The sequence below is a fragment of the Stegostoma tigrinum genome, chromosome 26, assembly GCF_030684315.1.
Source record: "Stegostoma tigrinum isolate sSteTig4 chromosome 26, sSteTig4.hap1, whole genome shotgun sequence".
Classification (NCBI taxonomy): domain Eukaryota; kingdom Metazoa; phylum Chordata; class Chondrichthyes; order Orectolobiformes; family Stegostomatidae; genus Stegostoma; species Stegostoma tigrinum.
In genome coordinates, this window is record NC_081379.1 from 31,160,015 (window position 1) to 31,180,245 (window position 20,231).

A 20,231-nucleotide genomic window follows, 5' to 3' on the forward strand; every position below is an offset into this window, starting at 1 on the left:
GCTTGTCCAGGGATATCGGCCGGTCCAGCCACTCCCTCATGCCGTTGTCTAAGACCTCCGTGATAGACAACAGGAACGACTCGGAGGCCGTGCTGTCCGTGGGCTTCGTGTTGTACAGTCTGGCACAGAAGGATCTGCTGATCCTCAAAATGTCGGGCCAAGACGACGTCACCGAGCCGTCGTCCTCCTTCAGCCGGCTAAGCACACAGCTCTCTTTGTGCACCTTCTGAAAGAAGAAACGCGAGCACGTCTCGTCCTGCTCCACAGAGCGGACCCTGGACCGTAAGATTATCCTGGAGGCCTCCGTGGCGAAGAGCGAGGCTTGCTGGCCCCTCACCTTGCAGAGGTCCTCCGTGACATCGACGCCCATCAACTGCAGAAGGAGCAGGTTCTGCACCCTTTTCTGGAGTTGTGACAGCTTTCCCCGCCTCTCTCTCGCCTTCCGAACACCCTTGAGGACAAAGAACCTCTTGATGTTCTCCTTCACCGTCTCCCACCAGTCACCTGGAGACTCAAAGAGGGGTTTTAGCGGTTCTCCGACCGGCGTACTCCCTCTTAAGCTCCTCGACGTTCTCTGGGGTCAACAGAGTCGTGTTGAGCTTCCACGTCCCCTTGCCGGCAGGCTGGTCATCCTGTAAGTGACAGTCGGCCAGCAGGAGGCAGCGGTCAGACAAGAACACTGGCTTGACGCTGGTGGGCCTGACCGAGAACGCCCGTGACACAAACAGGAAGTCTATCCTTGAGCAAATAGACCCGTCCGGCCGCGACCAGGTGTACCTCCGCTGCGCTCCGTCTGCAGGGGTGCTGAAGACGTCGAGCAGCTTGGCATCCTTCACCGTGCCAATCAGGAATCTGCACGTGACGTCCAGTTGACTCCCCCCACCCGCTGTCCCCACGCCGGATCTTCCACCTGCATCGATGATGCAGTTGAAGTCTCCATCTAGGATGACCGGCCTGGACGTAGCCAGCAGGGGTGGAAGCTGCTGCAGGACGGCCAACCGCTCACTCCGTACCGCTGGGGCGTACGTGATGATCAGCCTCAGGGGAGCGTTCCTGTAGGTGATGTCAGCCACCATGAGGCGCACCCCCACCACCTCCTGAACTTGAGAGATAGTGAAGTTGTGCTGCCGCAGCAGAATAGCCAGGCCCGAGGAGCGACAGTCGTTGCCCCCCGACCAGATTGAAGGCCCACAGGTCCAGGTGCCGGACCATTTCCCGTACCTGCTGAGGTGCGGTATCCCGCACTCCTGAAGAAACAGGAGGTCCACCCTGACGGTGGTCAGGTAGGCCAACGTGCACACACATCTTGCGATGGACTTGATGCTGCGCCCATTAATGCTCGCAACTCATACCCCCATTGTGGGCAGTGACCGCAGTACCCTCCCCAAGTCCAAGGTCCAGCCCCTCCATCTGTCCCTTCATGCCCATTGCCCGGGCTAACTGCTGGACGCTCTCCGGGCTCAGGAAACCGTCCGTGCTGCCTTTCGGGTGGCATCGCCACATCGGGGGTACGGAGGTAGGAGAGTCCGGCTCTGGGTCAGGCTGGGGACACGCTGTTTCCTCCTTCCCGCCTGGAAGTTCTGGGGGGTCCCTCCAGGGCCCCAGCAGCACGTGACTGGGTGTCGGAGGGAGCCTCAGGATGCCTCCTGTCACCTGGAAGTTGGGTGCTGCTTTCCTTCTGCCTTGAGATCTTTAGCTTCTGCTTTGGGTGGGCCCTCTCCGAGTCTCCCTCGTCAGAGGCGCTCTTATAGCCCCCCGTAGCTGCCTCATCCCGCCTGATGGTTGAGGTTCCTGGGCCCGCCGACGCGCCTTTCTCCTCGCTTTCCAGACCGTCGTCCACTCCCCTGGGTCGCCTTTCGCCGCTTCCATCGACTCCGGGTTGTCAGGGGGAGCAGAGCCTGGAGGTGCGCTTTGCTGGCCTCGGGCCCATCCTGCGGGGCTGGGCCCTCCTGCACAACCTGGCCCTCCTGCACATTAGTGGGGTCCTTGCAGGGACCTGGTGCCTTCCTCTCCTCCGGGGGGGGCTGGCCCCGCATTATCCCTGCCGGCGACCTGGGCGTAGGCGGTCCCCCGCTGCGGGCATGTCCTATAGAGGTGGTCCGCTTCCCCACAAAGGTTGCAGCTTTTCTCTTGTGGGCAATCCTTTGCAAGGTGTCCCTCCTCCCTGCAGTTCCTGCAGATGGTGGCTACAGGGGGGCTATAAGAGCGCCTCTGACAAGGGAGACTCGGAGAGGGCCCGCCCAAAGCAGAAGCTAAAGATCTCAAGGCAGAAGGAAAGCAGCACTCAACTTCCGGGTGACGGGAGGCATCCTGAGGCTCCCTCCGACACCCAGTCATGTACCGCTGGGGCCCTGGAGGGCCACCCCCCAGAACTTCCAGGCGGGAAGGAGGAAACAGCGGAGGTACATCTGGTCGCGGCCAGACGGGTCTATTCGCTCAAGGATAGACTTCCTGTTTGTGTCACGGGCGTTTTCAGTCGGGTCCACTGGCGTCGAGCCGGTGTTCTTCTCTGACCACTGCCTCCTGCTTACAGGACGACCAGCTGGCCGGCAAGGGGATGTGGAAGCTCAACACGACTCTGACCCCAGAGAACGTCGAGGAGTTTGGGGAGGGCATCCGCAATTCAATCCGGCTGCTCTACACCAACATCGTTAGCGCAGTCTCGATCAACAGGTGGGAATCGGACAGTTTTCCCATCAGATCTGGAGTCAGGCAGGGCTGCCCACTTTCTCCTGCCTTATTCGTGTGCTGTGTGGAGCCCTTCGCCGCATCCATCAGGAAGGCCGTGAGCCTGAAGGGCGTGACTATCCCAGGCAGCGGAGGCCTTCAGGTCAAGACCTCCCTGTACATGGACGACATTGTCGTCTTCTGCACCGATCATCGGTTGGTGAGTAGGCTGTTGGACATCTGCGGCCAGTTTGAACTGGCCTCGGGTGCCAAAGTCAATAGGGGTAAGAGCGAGGTCGTGTTCTTCGGGAACTGGGACGACCGCTCCTTCATCCCCTTCACCGTCAGGACAGACTACCTGAAGGTGCTGGGTGTTTGGTTCGGTGGAGCTGGGACATGCATTAAGACTGGGGAGGAGCGTATCACCAAACTGAAGCAGAAGCTGGGCAGGTGGACGGTCTGGTCCCTCTCCATCGAGGGTAAGAACCTGGTTGTCACGTGTGAGGGGCTTTCGGTACTGTTGTCTGTGGCGCAGGCCTGGCCTATTCCCTGGACCTGCGCTGCTGCGGTCACCCGGGCCATCTTCCACTTCATTTGGGGGTCGAGGATGGACCGGGTCCACAGGGACACCATGTACAAAGACCCGGAAAATGGGGGAAAGGGCGTACCGAACGCCACTCTCGCCCTGACGGCTACCTTTGTGTGCGGCTGCATCAAGCTGTGCGTAGATCCTCAGTACGCAAACACCAAGTGTCACTACTTACTGAGGTTCTACCTGTCCCCGGTGTTGCGAAGGATGGGCCTGGCCTCGTTGCCGCGGAACGCTCCGAGTAGTTGGACCGTCCTGTACCACCTGTCCTTCGTGGAGAAATTTTTGAAGGGGAACATCTTTGACCACAAGGCCGTCAGGCAGTGGTCAGCACGTAGTATCCTTGAGACCCTTCGGGAAAAGGAGAAGGTGGATCCCGTCGTGTGGTTCCCCACGCAGACTGCCCAAGTCGTTTGGCAGAATGCCTCATCGCCAGAACTTTTAAACAAGCACAAGGACATTGCTTGGCTGGCGGTGAGAGGGGCTCTGCCAGTGAGATCCTTTATGCATGCCCGGTGCCCGGAATCTCTGCGCCACCGCACGCTGCCCTCGAGGCGGCTGCGGGGGGGGACGAGACTGTCGATCACCTCCTTCTGGAGTGTGTCTATGCGCAGGAGGTCTGGAGGGGGTTGCAGTGGTATTTGTCGAAGTTCGTCCCGAGCAGCTCCGTGACACGGGACTCCGTGCTCTACGGGCTGTTTCCTGGGATGCACACTGAGACCACCATCAACTGCGCCTGGAGGACCATCAATGCGGTGAAAGATGCTCTTTGGTCTGCCCGCAACTTGCTGGTCTGCCAGCTGAAAGAACTGACCCCGACCGAGTGTTGCAGACTGGCGCACTCCAAGGTCCAGGACTACATGCTGAGGGACGCGCTAAAGCTTGGGGCAGCCGCCGCCAAGGCGCAGTGGGGAAAGACCACGGTATGAAACCCCTCGTCCAGAATAGTATAAAGGGCCCTATCTGGTAACTGGGCCCAGCTGGCGCCTTCCCCAACTGGTCAGGGGGCCAACTGGGACTGTGCGGGGTGACGACTGCCGGGGTATTTTCTTTGCTTTGTTTTTTTTTCTTCTTTGTTTGTTTTTTTCCTTTAGTTGGTGTACGTACCCCCTGGGTAACCCGGAGCGGCTTGCATGACTGAGTGGGTGTATAAATATGTTTTATTTTTTGTACATCTTATGAATGAAGTATATTTTTTCAAATAAAAAAAGGTGATGAAACATCTGAAAACTAACCTTCCAGCTCAGCGAGCAAACTCACATCCAGAGCCTCAACCTGAGCTACAAATCTTCTCAAAACTCGCTAATTCTTTGTGGTATACTGTTCTCAACGCCAAACGTCTTCATCTACCTTGTCAAAGTGGCTTGTCTTCAAAATCAAGTTGGGTGCTGGAATCAGCACCGATGGGCTATTCAACCACACAGGATATACTAGACTGGAATAATAGTTAGGAGTGGAAAGATGTGCTGCACCTAGCAATTTCCAGGTCTGTACAGTTCTGACTAACTGAATTACATTGTTTGGAACTGGGGTTACACCCTAGATAGTCTTAGTAAAAAGGCATAAAGTTAATTTTCATCTACACAACATCATCAGATTTAAATTTTTTAACAAAAGAATGTGCAAGAACCTTAATTTTGCTGAATATAATCCATTTCAAATACATTTTATTGTGCTACAAATTCAGCAAATGTAGTAACGAAAAGGTTAACTGTTATTCCTCAACCCATTCTCCCTTTGTATGTGCACACAGACATGCTTAGATTTAGTACAAAAATAGGGGAAGAAAAGGTGAGTGTCATTTCTAAGCTGCTTCTGTATTTTTTATGCCTACTTATCAGCATTTTGCATGACATATAGGAAATAATGGTGTTCAAAAGTTTAGAGGATGTTTCTATCAGAAGTTTTAAAAATTCTTTTGTATTAATGTTTAGAAACAAAATAATAATTGATGACAGTGGTATGATACTGAGTATTTTTATAATTAAGATCTTGCTGTTTCAAGTAATAATGTGCAGAAAATTCTTAATGAGCTGTTAGGTTTCAATGGTTGTAAGACAAACCATGACAAAGGTATGACATCTTGTGGGCGATACATCAACAATTAAAAAGAATGCTTCCTCCATGATGAACCTTCGTCATGGTCCAAATGTCTTCCATGCTTCTGGACCATGGAGGAAAATAAGAGTTACCATACCTGATTGTTATCCAATGAGTATCACAGGTGAGAGAGTGAGAATGCGCAAGTACACATTCTGAATGTACATGTCAGAGATTATTTAAGTAAGATCTAATGCCCCACATTGTTATACAGGCTGGAAACACTACTTAGCTTCAAGGTAAGACAGCAATGTGGTGCTGGCACAAATATAAACATATGTTAATAAGAATCATTCTTTTCAGCAGATGAGAAAATTGCAAGATTTAAGAAATATGAAAAAAATTATTATTTAGTAAACTTGAATTATATCAGGTTTCATAGCATGCAACTTCGAATTGCATGAGTTAAATGCTTTAGATATCAGCATGTCTTTCTTCCCAGCAAATTATTACATTTATATTTTAACCTATCCATTTGGTGTCATCGCTAAATCATCCAGCTCCTCAGAATATGGGATCACTGGGCACTTGTGTCTTTTATTTTTATATTTCCAATTGCCTTTTATGCACCCCCTTTCCATCTGAATGCAACAGTTGGGTGTAACCATAGGATTATTCTATCACGTTGTTTAGTTTTGCTTCACAGTGTCACAATGAACAGTTTCCCTGATATCCTGCCAGAATTTTAGTAATTACAATCAGTGCAATAAAAATTGAACCAATTTTGTTTTTGTGCTCAATAAGGTGACAGATGTCAGTTCTGGGAACTGAAAGCTTTATTTTGCATATCCTGCATTGGCACCAAGTAATTTCACATTGTGTACAGGATGACCAGATGCAGAATAAAGTTCCCGCCACTCTTCAACAACTCACTTAAACTTCAGTTCCAGAAGCCTTAGTGCACGACTGTGAGTTTTTCTTTGTGCTATAAGCCTTCCTTTCAGTGCTTTGTACCTCAGATTTAAATTAAACTTGAACTTTAGGGTTTCCTGCAGTTGTTTCACACCAAATTAAACGAGATGGATACTTTTCAGAGCCATGCAGACACTAGAGGGGCAAAGAGTTCCACCTCATCAATGACGTTGGATTTGAAGACAAAAGTGGAAGTGTATAGTTCACTACACGATCTAGTCCTTCATTGAGCTCAGTTTTGAATTATAGAATGAATTTAACAGCCAGCTTCATGACAAATGAAACATTTTGTTGGCCTCAACTTACAGAATTTATTGTACCTGGAACAGCAGTTAATCAGATGAAGAAACTAATATGATTTAAAGGCTTAGATTTAGAACAAATATATTAGTTTAATGGAAAAGCCATCATCTTTCAACTTAAATTAAATTACTAATTAAGAATTTTTAATGTGTGCTTCATTACAGAAATTGCCTGTGTTGCATTCTGTAAATTCACCAATCAGGTGTGCAAAGTACTAATGTTTGATAACTACATGATTAACTTTGTCAATGTTAATTAAAGATTTCTTTTTGGTCATTAAAGAAACACAAATGAAGCTTTGATTCCCTTACCTGATACCTGTTTGAAGTGGTCAAAAACAATCTCCAGTTGAGACAGCTACAGACACATTTGGCCTGTTGTTTCTCATGTACTAGTCGCCAAGTAGTTACATACACATTCAGGTTTAATTTTACCGAGGTCTAAGTGTACTAAAAAAGGACAGACATTGTTAAACTGTACCTAAACGTTCAACAAAAATGATAAACAGAATATAAAACAATAAGATAAATGGCACTGAAAATACAGTATAGACAAAACTTAAAAATAAATCAAACTTTTTTTAAAGAAAAGTCACTGCCCTTTGAACATGATAAGCTTTAACCCTTATCCTGACAAATAAACATAAATTCCAAACAGGTTATGCCTAGTTTTCTAAGGGTTAATAGAAACTTAGTCCAAAATAAGGAGTTAAGACTGCAATGTTGTGCCTTAAAGGAATTTTATTCACACTGGTTATTAGATAACTAGGGCTTACTTAGCACAGAATATTTAATAGTAGATAGAAATTCTTCCATGCAAAACTTGTCCACAGGCTTTGACATTTTTCTGGCTACAAAGTGACAGCTGACAAAATCATTTGGGTCCACAAATGGCCGCTAGGCCACAGGTCATTTGTCTAAGAGAGCCCAGATCCAGGATTCATTACTTGAAACACTGCAAATGACACGGCCCTTCAGGCAAGCACTGCACACGCTACATTTCTGCACTTGCTGCCACCAAATAAAAGAAACATGCAATTTTCAGCAGCCTGGAGGAACGCAGAAAATAAACTGCAACTACATTAATTGCAAATTGGTGATGCTGCCAGAATTTTGTTTCAAGTAAGATGAATGATAGTTGCTCTGTGTACACAAAGTGGAATTTAAGATATAGTCAATGGTTCAACATTTTAAGTTACAATGGCGACAATGTTGCATACACATTGCAACTAAATTTTATTTCACATTATTTGAGAAAGACAGCGAAATCCACTTATTTAATTATTTCAGAACATTTTACATTGCCGCCCGAAAATGTAGAAAAGCTTTCATAACACCAAACCAATGTAAACAATGCCACATTAAGCAACTCAATATTTCAACTTTTAAACTGTTAGCAGTATTTCTATTACAAAGAGCAAATGCTCTCTTTACATGTGAAGTGGTTTTTGGTAGAGAAATGATGCTTTAATACACATAAGGTTATGAAAAACTAAGTGAAGAAGGGCAAACTAATCAGTCTGTATGCCCTTTCACCCCCAGGACCACGTGTAAGGCTAATACGTTCAGGCCCAGTCGCTTTACAAGTGACCCAAGGTTCCATGCTGACAAAAGGCCTATCTTCCATGAGCCTAAATGATTTAAGTTCTAATCAAACATCATTTATACTACATCTCATAGCTGTCTCTTGAGATCTACTCCCACGTGAGCTGTTGCCATGACAACTGGTGTCTCATTTCAAATGTGTCAGGTTATATTATTGTCTTCATGGTTCTCTGATAACCTGCATCTCTCCAACATGCTTTTCTCATTCCCAGGAGAAACACACAACTACCCCTGAGTCTGCTTGTGTGTTTTTGTGTCATTTTATTTAGCTAGATATGAAAATGAGACACAGATGTTTTGTCTGCTATCTCGCTGCTGACTATTCTGGCGGTATAATCGGTCTGCTCAGCCGCTGCTGTGTTACACGCTGACCACATCTAAGAGCTAAGTGCAAATGCTGTTTTACATACTGGAAAATCAGCTGTCAGCAGACCTGGGTAATGTAACTGAACCAATGCCAACGACAATTCGCAAACATTTGAAAGCAGTGTACCAAAATAATCACTCCCTCTGACAAACACTTGCTCATAACAAAATGCATTTTTTTTGGTGGGATTAACACTTTGCTGACCCCCTATTGTCATGCAAAAGCTATCCTCACAGTACTATCTTGCAAACAATGTTCATAATTTCAGTAAACAACAATTTCATCTTTTGTTTTCATTTTAGTTGTAGTGAAGTTCATTCAATTCCATTTACTCGTGTGGAAAGAATTAACTTTGCAACATCGAAATAACACTGCAAAATGAAATGCAGACTTAAATCATGAAAGATAGTTTGATTAATGCTAAATGGAAGCTTACACACGGTTATCTCAAACTTATACTGAATCTTGGTTACACTGGAGTACTGTACTGTTCTAGTTGCAAAATTATCATTAAAAATGCATCAGAGAGGGCGAGAGAGTGATTTGCAAGGTTTTTTAGCCATGAGAAGAGATTGGACAAACTTGGGTTTCTTTTCACTTGAATGTTAAAGGATGAGGGATGACCTGATAGAAGGTTTTGGTGTACACTTGTAGCTCGGATTGTGGGTGTTGAAGTTGGTTGGCTCACCGAGCTGGTTTGTTGTTCCGTAGACGTTTCATTACCATGCTGGGTAACATCCTCAGCGCAGCCTCCGACGAAGCGTCGGTGTTTTCCTACCTGGTTTTTAAACTCTAGAGTCTGTTGAGCTGGATTGCCTTACTTCCGGTTTTCCTTTGTAGTGGAGTGTGCGTGGGGTCGAGTTCTGTGTGTTTATTAATGGCTTTCTTCGTGGAGTACCCAGGCTTCTGGGAACTCCCGTGCCTGTCCCTGGATTGTCCAGAGGATTTGCTTGTCCCAGGATTTTGGTGTTCTCCTTATCCATGTGGATTGACATGAGTGCAGCAATACAGAACTATGTGAACAGGAAGAAGCATACCTCTTCCAGGTTTTCAAGGATAATGGATATCCAAACAACTGGGTCAGAAGATGCCTACACGAACAATGTTAGGAAGATACCAGACGTCCCAACACACTGAGCATACTACCCTACGTCAGGAACACACCGGAACTAACCACAAGATTCCTACAACTGCTGGGCATCAGAGTGGCACACAAGCCCACATCAACCCTACAACAACTGCTCACTCGAACTAAAGAGTCACTGCTCGACATGGACAGGACCAATGTCATCTACAAGATCCCCTGCAGAGACTGAGAAACACTACATTGGACAAACAGGAAGGAAACTAACAACAAGGATACATGAACACTAACTGGCTACAAAAAGACACGACCAATACTCACTCATCTCAATCCACATGGACAAGGAGAAGCACCAACTTGACTGGGACAACACCAAGATCCTGGGACAGGCTAAGCAAAAACAGGCACGGGAATTCCTAGAAGCCTGGTACTCCATGAAGGAAGCCATTAATAAACACACAGAACGCGACCCCATATACACTCCACTATGAAGGAAAACCGGAAGTGAGGCAATCCAGTTCAACACACTCTGAGGTTTAAAAACCAGGCGGGAAAACACACTGAAACTTCATCAGAGGCTGCACTGATGATGCAAACCAGCACAGTGACAAAATGTCTGTGGAACAACAAACCAGCTCAGTTAGCCAACCCCCCCCACAACAACGACCTGACAAAAGTTTACAAAATTACGAGATGCATGGATAGTCAGTCTTTTTCCCTAGGGTAGGAATGACAATTACTAGGGGACACAGATTTTAGGTAAAAGGGGGTAAGTCTAAAAGAGATGTGAGAGGCAGGTTTTGATTTTTACACAGAGGATGATAAGTGCCTGGTATATGCTGTCAGATGAGATGGTGGAAGTAGAAAGAACAGCAACATTTAGAGGTATACAAGATAATGAGAGGCATAGATAGAGTTGATAGCCAGAGACTATTTCCCAGGGCAGAAATGGCTAGCACGAGGGGTCATAGTTTTAAGCTGTTTGGAGGAAAGTATAGAGGGGATGTCAGAGGCAGGTTCTTTACGCAGAGAGTTGTGGGAGCATGGAATGCGTTGCCAGCAGCAGTTGTGGAAGCAAGGTCATTGGGGTCATTTAAGAGACTGCTGGACATGTATATGGTCACAGAAATTTGAGGGTGCATACATGAGGATCAATGGTCGGCACAACATTGTGGGCTGAAGGGCCTGTTCTGTGCTGTACTGTTCTATGTTCTATGTTCTATGTTCTATTTCATAAGCACCTTGATAGATATGTAAACAGGCAGAGAATAGAGGAATACAGACTAGGTTTCGAAAGGCATGATGTGTTGGCACAGTCTTGGTGGGCTGAAGTGCCTGGATTGCACTATTCTTTGTTCTGATCACTGTTCTTTGATACCGCAAAATTAGGTTATACGTATCAGGAATAGATGTGGAGGCCAGGTCTCTCTCTAATGAAAATGTTTGAAATGAGTTAGAAGTCTTCAAAACTGTAGTTTGGCAGAGTTAAGCCAGAGGCTACCATACATGATAGTTACCAAGAAATTAAATAGGAATTTCAAAATTAATCTTTCTACCCACAGAATGGCATGAATATGGCACTTACTACCAGAAGGTACGTTTACGCAACATGTACAGATGAATTTAGGAAGACTAGATAAGCATAAGGAAGAAGGGAAGTGAAGAATATGCTGATAGTTGAGGAAGAATGGGGAAGGCTTGTTTGGAACATAAACACTAGCAAAGACTAAGTGGACCCAATGGTTGTTTCAATGCTGCATAATTTAATTGTATAATCATTGAGTAAGTGATATATTCTTCAGCATTTTCAGGAAATGTACTTTTCAGTATTTTGTCAGCTATTTATATAGTTAACACCAAGATTAACACTGTTTGTTTACATTAGGCTAACACAACATACAAGTGGGAATGCTGGCATCAGATGGCCTTTTATGTTTTCAGAAGTTATTCTCAAATATAGCATTTGGACGGCTTTTCAGAAACAAAAGAAACCAGATGTAAAGATCACTAATTTATTCCATTAATTTGCAAAATTAAGATAGGAACTTTGACTTGTTCTAAATAACAAATGTGACTAACGCATCCATTGGTCCATGTTTCTACATAGTGAAATTTATTTTTAAAAAAAAGAGGCTGTGCGATTTAAAACACACTTACAAAATTAATTCAGACTTTTATTTTGGACTTGACACTTTATGGTAAAATTTTCCATACTTGAACCAATGTCTGGACTTCAGATATCATTGTAAAATGCAAATGATCATAAAAGAGCTTAGAAAGAACAATGAAAATCACTGTGATCACAATTTTATTCTGAGAGATCACTGGTACATTGTGTGATGCACGTGTGTATTTATGCATATCTGAACATCATTTATTTCAAAAAATTGAACTAATGGCTTGTGGGGTTTGGTCTTTATGTTTGTTTTTGATGCAGTTTAATAATTAACTTATCAGTATTACTGGCACCATGATTTTTTTTTGTTAAACTAGTATGAGGAAGACAGTTCCTGGAGTGCTAATGGGAATTTGTTTGAACTGGGGAAAGTTTTATGAGAGCGCAAAATAAATACTGAACCCAATTAGCTGACTTTGTTTAGAAGAATCAGGGGCTGATATTTTTGGTTTAGGTGAAAACACAAATAGCTTGGAAACTTATTATTTTCTGTTCATAGGCATCCTGGCTGAAGTTGGGTTTATGAAACATTCTTCTGGAACAAACAGATAGTTCACAAAAGTTAAAAATAGGTTACCCATGTATAAAGATTTAGTTTGAAATTTCCATACTAGAAATTTTGGTCACAATACTGAAGGGGTCGTTTAAAACTGAAAAAGGTTTAAGCCAAATTGTATGAATATTCAAAGGAGAGGTTAGCAGACTCTTAAGACAGAATATTGAAAGCAACAATCAAGTCAAACGTATAGATGCGACACATAAGGAACTCTCTGGTGTTAGTATAAAGGGATGTTGTTGGGATAGATGGAATATTGTATTGTACTGTATGCTTCAAAAATTTTTTTAACTTTGTTATACATGCATTCATTCAATTTCTGTTTGCATTACGGACATCTGTTTTTATTATTAAATGCAAATCTTCATCATTGCATATTTGTGTTTCAATAAGAGACTACCTTATTAAAAACAAAATATTCAATTTATTGAATCAGACTTCAGTCTGGGATCTGACAAGTCCAGTAATAACATGGGATGGAATGATAACAATTGTTTTTTCAAAATTTGAATGACCTCTGATTTGTTATTTACTGTCTGACATGCATAGTAGTCATTAGAAATCCTTTCACAGATTAATGCACATTTTTAAAAAAGCTCAACTGGGCTGCCTGTCTTAACAGGCTACAAGTAAGGGCAACAGAGTTTTAATCGTCTCTTCTTTCTTTAAGATGGCTTGGGATCCAGTGGTTTGTTTATTATGAGTGATCCAAGAATTCCTCCCAGGTTATTTAAATAAGATAAAACAAGACAAGGTAGTCGTAATGCCACTTCCAAGGTTGCTGGGTTCAGTTCCATTTTGAATGTTTATTTCAATTCCCCAAACCAACATGTCCTAGGAAATGTGAAATAGTTTCAAGGTGTAGGCTTCTCCTTTTAGTTACTGATATTCCATTATTTTTCTTTGATATATGTATATAATCCAACTAAAAAAAAAGTCATTCCTGATTCTCTGAGGCCACTACATGACCACTCTCTAATAGATACGCACTAAGTTCTTGAGATGAATGCTCTCTCCAATCTTGTGTTATTGGCTTCATAGCAAAATTCCTTGCATGACTTTCAAATGAGATATTGCCATGGTAAAGTGATAAGCCAGATGTACCTTCTTCACAATATGACTATAGAAGTGGAAGGTACTTCTAAATTATTGTGAAATTGGAAATCATAGGATAAAGGAGTTATAATACATGTCAAGCTGGGGTAGTAGAATAAAATATCAACCCCTGATTCTTCTAACCGAAATCAGCTAATTGGGTTTAGTATTTATTTTGCCCTCTCATACCACTCTGATGCTACCACATGCTGATACTGGACGGAGTGAAACACATAAAATAGGAGCAGGTGTATTCCATTTGACCCGTCCAGCTTACTCAACTATTCATTATGGCAATGAAAGATCATCCAACTCAATAGCCTGCTGCTGCTTTCCCCTTTTCGTGTTTCTCATGATGATGGAATGGGTAGCTAATCAAATGGATCGTATTTTCCAAAATGGTGTTGATCTTGAAGGGTTTTGGCTGCACCAATTGTATTTATCCAAGCAAATGGAAATTATTTCATCACAATAATGGCTTGCTGTATGTTGTAAGTAGTGGAGATGAAGTTGTGAAATGTGACTGATATTTGTAATTTTCTTTTAACCACAATCTATTAACATGCCTTTCAAAATGTATGCTAATGTTTCACTTCAGAGGATAAGAAGTCAAAATATGAGATCTCTAAAAAAAGTTAATTATTAAATCGATTTTGTTATTTCTGAATTAAGCAAAATTATAAACAAAGCTACAAAGAAAGACTGAAACAACTTTTCACACTTTAGGCTTTGTATAGAATACTCTGTAGTTGCAATAGTTTAATTTCATTTCTAACATGAATCAGATGACTAAAAAGCGATCAACTGGATAAAGGATATAATTTGTCTCATTAAACATTCCTTATAAGATACATCAGTAAGCCTTGGAAGATAGCAATATGCTCAAAAAGGTAACACAATGACTGATCATTAAAAATGCTGCAAATCTTAAGCATATTTTAAAACGAAACCATGAAGCTGCATTCTGTTGGGCTAAAGTCTCAGTGCTGTTCTGCCAATAGTTGCAGTTTTGGTAATGATGGTGTAAAAATGACAGCACTTGCAGCACTAGTGCACCACTCATACATGCAAAAGCAAATGTCAGTATTCAGTCATGACATTGTAGTTAACATTCCAAATGATGTACAGATAATGTCACATTTAAAAATTACCCTAGATTATTAAGGGGCGATATATTAATGCTAGTGCAACCTATATGTGATCAAAGTTACCAAACAAATTATATACCAAAGAATTGTCTCATATGCACTATGGACCGACAAAACAGAAGTTCTTGTCAACATCATCCTATGAATTTACACTGTAAATCACTGAAGAATTATGTTTATTCGTCAAAAAAAAGTGTCATAAGTAGTACTAAGTGAATTCTGTTCGAAAAGACTATAGAGCTTTGCTACGTTTTTTCCACAAAAACAGATTATAAATGGGACTGAAAGTTCATAATACGAGTATCAGAAATGAACAACTGTTTCAGATGAGACTGTGATGCAGATAATGAGTGTGCAGTGATAGAACAGAGGTTTTCCACTGGCATTCTCAACAAATTGAGTTCCTTGCTCAATAGTGGCTGACTGATGAGGTACTGAATAGGGGCAATGCACTTTACAAAGAAGAAGAAATTGGAAGATGAATCAGTTTGCATCACCTTCATCCACAGTTATGCATTAGTACCAGGTGTCTGTGTTAGCTGAAAGAAGTAATCTTTTTTGCTTTGAAAGTTGCAATATCTTTCACTAACGTATTCACCTTAAATTGAAAAACTGGTGAAATCAGATTTAAAAGAGAAAAATAGTTTATGAAAGTTGGGTACTGCAAATTATTAACTGAAGGACTTACATAATTGCACAATGCCCCCAACATTCACCTCAGTTTTGTTTTGAAAGTTCAGTGTACTTGACACTGGTTAAGAGGGATGTAATTAATTAAGATGTTCATTTATAAGGGATATATTCACAGAAGCCACTAGGTTTTCAGTGCATTTAAATCAGTCCTTATAGCTTTCACTTAATTACAGACAACAAAATAGGGCAATTTACTTTCCATTAGGACATTTCAATTAACAGGCTTCAACTCTATCTGCAGGAATTGAAATTTTACCTGAGTAAAAAGTAGAAAACTTGCCTTTAGGAACTATAATTATCATTTTTTGAAGGAAGGCATCCTTTACATAGGTAGGTTGACTAATCAACCAGTGATAATTAAGGCGGATAATTTTCCCCTCAAGGCACTGACTCTCAATACTTTTGGTTGAAGTACTTCTTTTTAAAATGGATTAGGTCATCATGGACTGGCTGACTAAACTGTAATACCACAATTTCTTGCATAGTTACGTCTGAATTTAAGGTTCAGGAGTGTCCTATTGCAGGGGCTTCAATGAAATTGCACCAAGGCCATCTGATATAGTGAGCATTGCTGTGTAAGGTAATGGACATGAACAGGGTTAATAAATATGCAAATTTGAATCTCCATCCATAACCTCTGAGTGGAGCTTCTGATGTCTGAGGTAGTTTTGGATAACTACAGGAGACAGTCATGTCACCATCAGTATAACATAAGCTACATGCAGTTACTTAGATACGAGCAAACCTTATCCTGTTACCTGAGATTGTACCACTTTTGCTGAAACTTATTTTTCCTTGATCATGTCCCTGGACTAGCAAGTGGAGAAGAATTCTTCCAAAGGCCTCATCATCACTATGTCAACAAACATCCACCCTCCAGCTGCATGGTAACACAATAGTTCCAGTAAATATGCCTGCTGAATATCTCACATGACAACTTCCTGCAGTATAGAGTGCCTGTAACTGATATGGTCAACAGTGAGAGCCTATCATCGCAACCACAGGTCCCATTCCCATTATTTCTTCGACCCCCGTTTAAAAACAATTAGCATAAGGCAGTGATGAGATTTTTTAAAGTCTGCACTATACTGAAAGGAATCCAATTTCTTGACCCAGAAACAATGGTTAAATGATATTTATAACTGGACAATGTAAATCAACTACTTACAGGTAAATACAGCACACACCAGGGGCATTATACTAACATAGTTATTCATCCAAAACAAGGGAAGACGGAAAGTTGGTTTATGGAATTAACTGTATCTGACAAATGATAATCACTATGTCTAAAAGTTACAGTCAAGAGAAGGTTACAATCTATTACCAGAGGAAAATAACAAATGAGAATATACTTCAATTGACAAAAAATTGCCTTTGTTCATTAAATTTTTATGAAATTTTGCAGAATAAGCAGCTGTAGGAGGGAGATCAAAATGGCAAACTGTCCTATACAGGGAATCTGGGACCTGTTAACTGAAAAAATATCCATGTTTCTTCCTAACAATCAGATTGAAAAATTATGAATTAATTTTGAGAGTCTGAAATGCAAGTTAAAATAGTGATTTCAATGTCATACCAGAAATAGAAAGTGACAGACAGGAGGAAGAATGAATCAGATTGAGAGATCGAAGACAGTAATATTTAATTTTAAGAAATAAAATCTCCAATAACATTTAGAAGGATTGCGATTTCATAGAATGCAGATTTTAATTTTCAGTGCCATAGGAGTTGTTTAGTCATAATTAAGACTAGCATGCAGTTACAATGATATTTGCAATGTATGATAGAATATTATATCTTCAGCGCTAGTACAAGAACTTCAGTGCACTCAGTAGATTTGGCTGAAGAGGCTGACAGAAAGATGCTATTTTCTCACAGTTTACCTCACGGCAGAACACCTCCGGAGAACCTTTTGGAATTTTGGGCTTAAATGTGTCTCTGCTTTTGCCTGAAAGTGTGTGTCATTCAGCCACTATTTTTACAGTAAATTCTTTCCCAACAGCTGATGCGAAGATGAAATAGTGGCACAGTATACCTTTTTGCAAGGTCAATGCTGTAATAGCGTTATTCACAAGATTATAAATAATGTCTTGCAGGAATGTGGTTCAGCCAATAGCTACTGCCTTTTAATGAATCTAAGACCATCATGCCTAGTCAGCTGACAGCATGAGACAATACCAATCACTATTCTGATCCTAGGCTATTTAGATTTGTTTAGTCTCTCAAAGTCCACACATATTTCAAGAAAAGTTTGGTCCTATCTATGATGGTGACAAAGTTGCTTGAACTCATGTCAAAGAACATGATTCAGCAGTTTGCGTAATAGTGAGTAAAAAGAGGGATCAGTAACTTTTTGGTCCACTAGAACACACAGGAGAACTTAAGATGAGGACACAGGCGTGCATTACACTTCATGCCAAATGAAGAAGCTGTCATCAGAATATTAATTTCATTCAGAAGTCTTCTACTAAATAACATTTCCAAAAGTATAAACTAAAAATTGGAAACTGTACATCAAATAATTTTGTAATGGGTGATTAAAGTGGCCATCCTTTTCAATAAATGTGGATATCTATGGATGTGATATCAAGTAATTCCCTTGCACTACTTATTGTCAAGTAACATTAATAGATACAAAGCATTGAGCCCAAAGTCCTGCATAAAGAACAATATCTTTCCTTTTAATGAACTTGTTTTTAGGTTAGGAATGATCAGAATATCAGCAAATCTTGCCACAATTTAGCGCTCAGTTAGGAATAAAAACAAAATTCCAAGTCTAGCACCATCAAGAATAGAGTGCAAAGACAACCAGTATGTGGCACACTGCTAATGGAAACTCATTTAACTGAAACACTAACTCTCTTTTCATAGTTATTGCCAGACCTGCTCAGTGATTGTCACTTTTGTTTTTCATTTCAGATTTCCAGCATCTACAGTATTTTACATTTGTTTATTGAAGAAACAACCCACATTATGTCCCAAAACATTACAGCAATCTAGTGGTTATGGCTCAGGACTAGCAACCAAAAGGATAAGAGCACTAGTCCCAGTTTCGCAGATTATGAAAGTGAGTTCAACTTCACGCATAACAACTGCTAAATTGTTGCAAAAACTAAACTGGTTTACTAACATCCTGTATATGGGGTCCTCTTCATTCCTGATGGGCAAGTAAAATAGTCTTGCCATAGTTGTCTATATTACATTGGAGAAAGGAACACAAGTATCTTGCTCTCTCCAGTGGAGGCATTTCACAATTTCTCCATTCCTAACAAGCAGAGCGGGGTACAAAACTGCAAACCAAAACCACCAACATAAAGATTAAAAAAAAGAGAATCTGCTGAGACTTCCACATTAAGAAGCAAATGTTTTCATAAAATAGGATTAGAGAATAGAACTTGAGTTTTGTCTGCCTTTGAATTCCTAAAATTAACTTGATAGACGTCCCATTGAATTGACATGCTTATCCTCAACATCCAGATAAAACAAAGATGAGTATTACATTATTGCTGAAATCTAGATAACAAAAGCTGAGATGGTAACTCTAGCCAGCGAATGTGAACTTCAACCTTCATGAAAGAGGAGTCCAAAACATTCGAAAGGGCTAGGGATGACTTCTGAACCAGCTTATTGTTTGAGTTTGTAATTGGTTTTGATTGGAAAGGGAAGAGAGGGAGCTAGGAGAGAAGACCTTACATTGAATTTGTTACCAGTTACTACCAAACTGTACATTACTGTTGTTTAAAGAGCTCCAGCAAGGATAGCTCTCTTTTTATTTTCTCAATCTTACTTTACAGAGTTCAGAATTAGGAATTTGTACAAGAAGAGTTTGTACTTTGCAGCTTTTCTTCTATGCTGTCTGAAAATTTGAAAAGTAAGGCTCAATCTGAATTCTGAAAATTAATAAAATACAGTGGTCAGTAATAAAGAATTATCACAACAATCTGGGAAATTTATTTAATGTATATACAATTAATAATTTTTTGGTATGGTAGGTGAAGGTGTCTTGCCTTTTGCCACTGTGAAAACAAAACTGTAACTGATCACATGCAAACTGATACTCGATGGCCCTTCGCTGTGTGTGAATTAATCTGTCCAGGATTTCATCATAGCTTTGAAACTGGTGCTCTACAAAAGGAGGAAGTTTCCTTGGTTTGATTCAAGGTTTGTGGACATAAATTGATCTCAGCGGCAGGGCATTATAATACTACTCAGTAGTCCTGGTTTCAGAGAAGAAAATTTGTTCCTGTCCCTGAATCGGGCAATGCATTTGAAATACTGAATTAGGCTTCACGATAATCACCAAGAACAGACACATGGACGCTGTGGTATGATAACACCCTGTGGTATTCACAAGGTATGAGGAGCACTGCCTGAGTGTTCTAAGTTTGTTTTCTAATGAGGTGGGTTTGCAAAAATATTAAGATATTAAAGTCTAACAAGCACAGAATTATTCACTGAATTACTGACCATATTTAGGCCTACAGTATGCTTCTGGTCTGTGAGCAAAGCAACTGATAATTGTGAAGGCAACAGGCAAAACAGCAAAGTCTAAAATTAAAAATCTACTCTTAAATTATTTCCGCAAATCTTTACAACAGACATATTGGGATCCCCTTCTATTGTGTGGTAACAAGGTGAAGTTTATTTATGATCTATTCAGAATTTATAGTTGTATTTCAAAGGATAAATCCAATTCAATATTTACAATGCTTGAAATGGAAAAGCAAACTCTCAGATCAACAAACTTAAAAATGTTTAGGTACATGTTAGGTAAATGTTCATTCGCTGCAGGAACATCAGTTGGGACAGTAGACAAAATTTTAAGACTCAGCATTGCAGAAATATTCTGAAGGTCCTGGAGCAATTACTCATGAGGAAGAATAGAAAGCATGAAGGCAGACTTATGCTCAATATGTAGTTCAGTATATGGTGTCCAC

At 41.5% G+C, this 20,231-nt stretch overlaps 1 protein-coding gene across 3 annotated transcripts in view; it reads right to left on the bottom strand.

Annotated features, from left to right (window-relative positions):
- rbm19 (RNA binding motif protein 19) overlaps window positions 1-20,231 on the bottom strand; it is a 239,328-nt gene that overhangs the window by 20,047 nt on the left and 199,050 nt on the right. Inside the window, exon 25 of one of the 3 annotated variants that reach the window (XR_007249971.2) lies at window positions 6,883-7,020. The exons of the other annotated variants lie outside the window; for them this stretch is intronic. The gene's annotated coding sequence lies outside the window, so the exon portion shown is untranslated. The remainder of the gene's footprint in view (window positions 1-6,882; window positions 7,021-20,231) is intronic. 3 annotated transcript variants of the gene reach the window in all.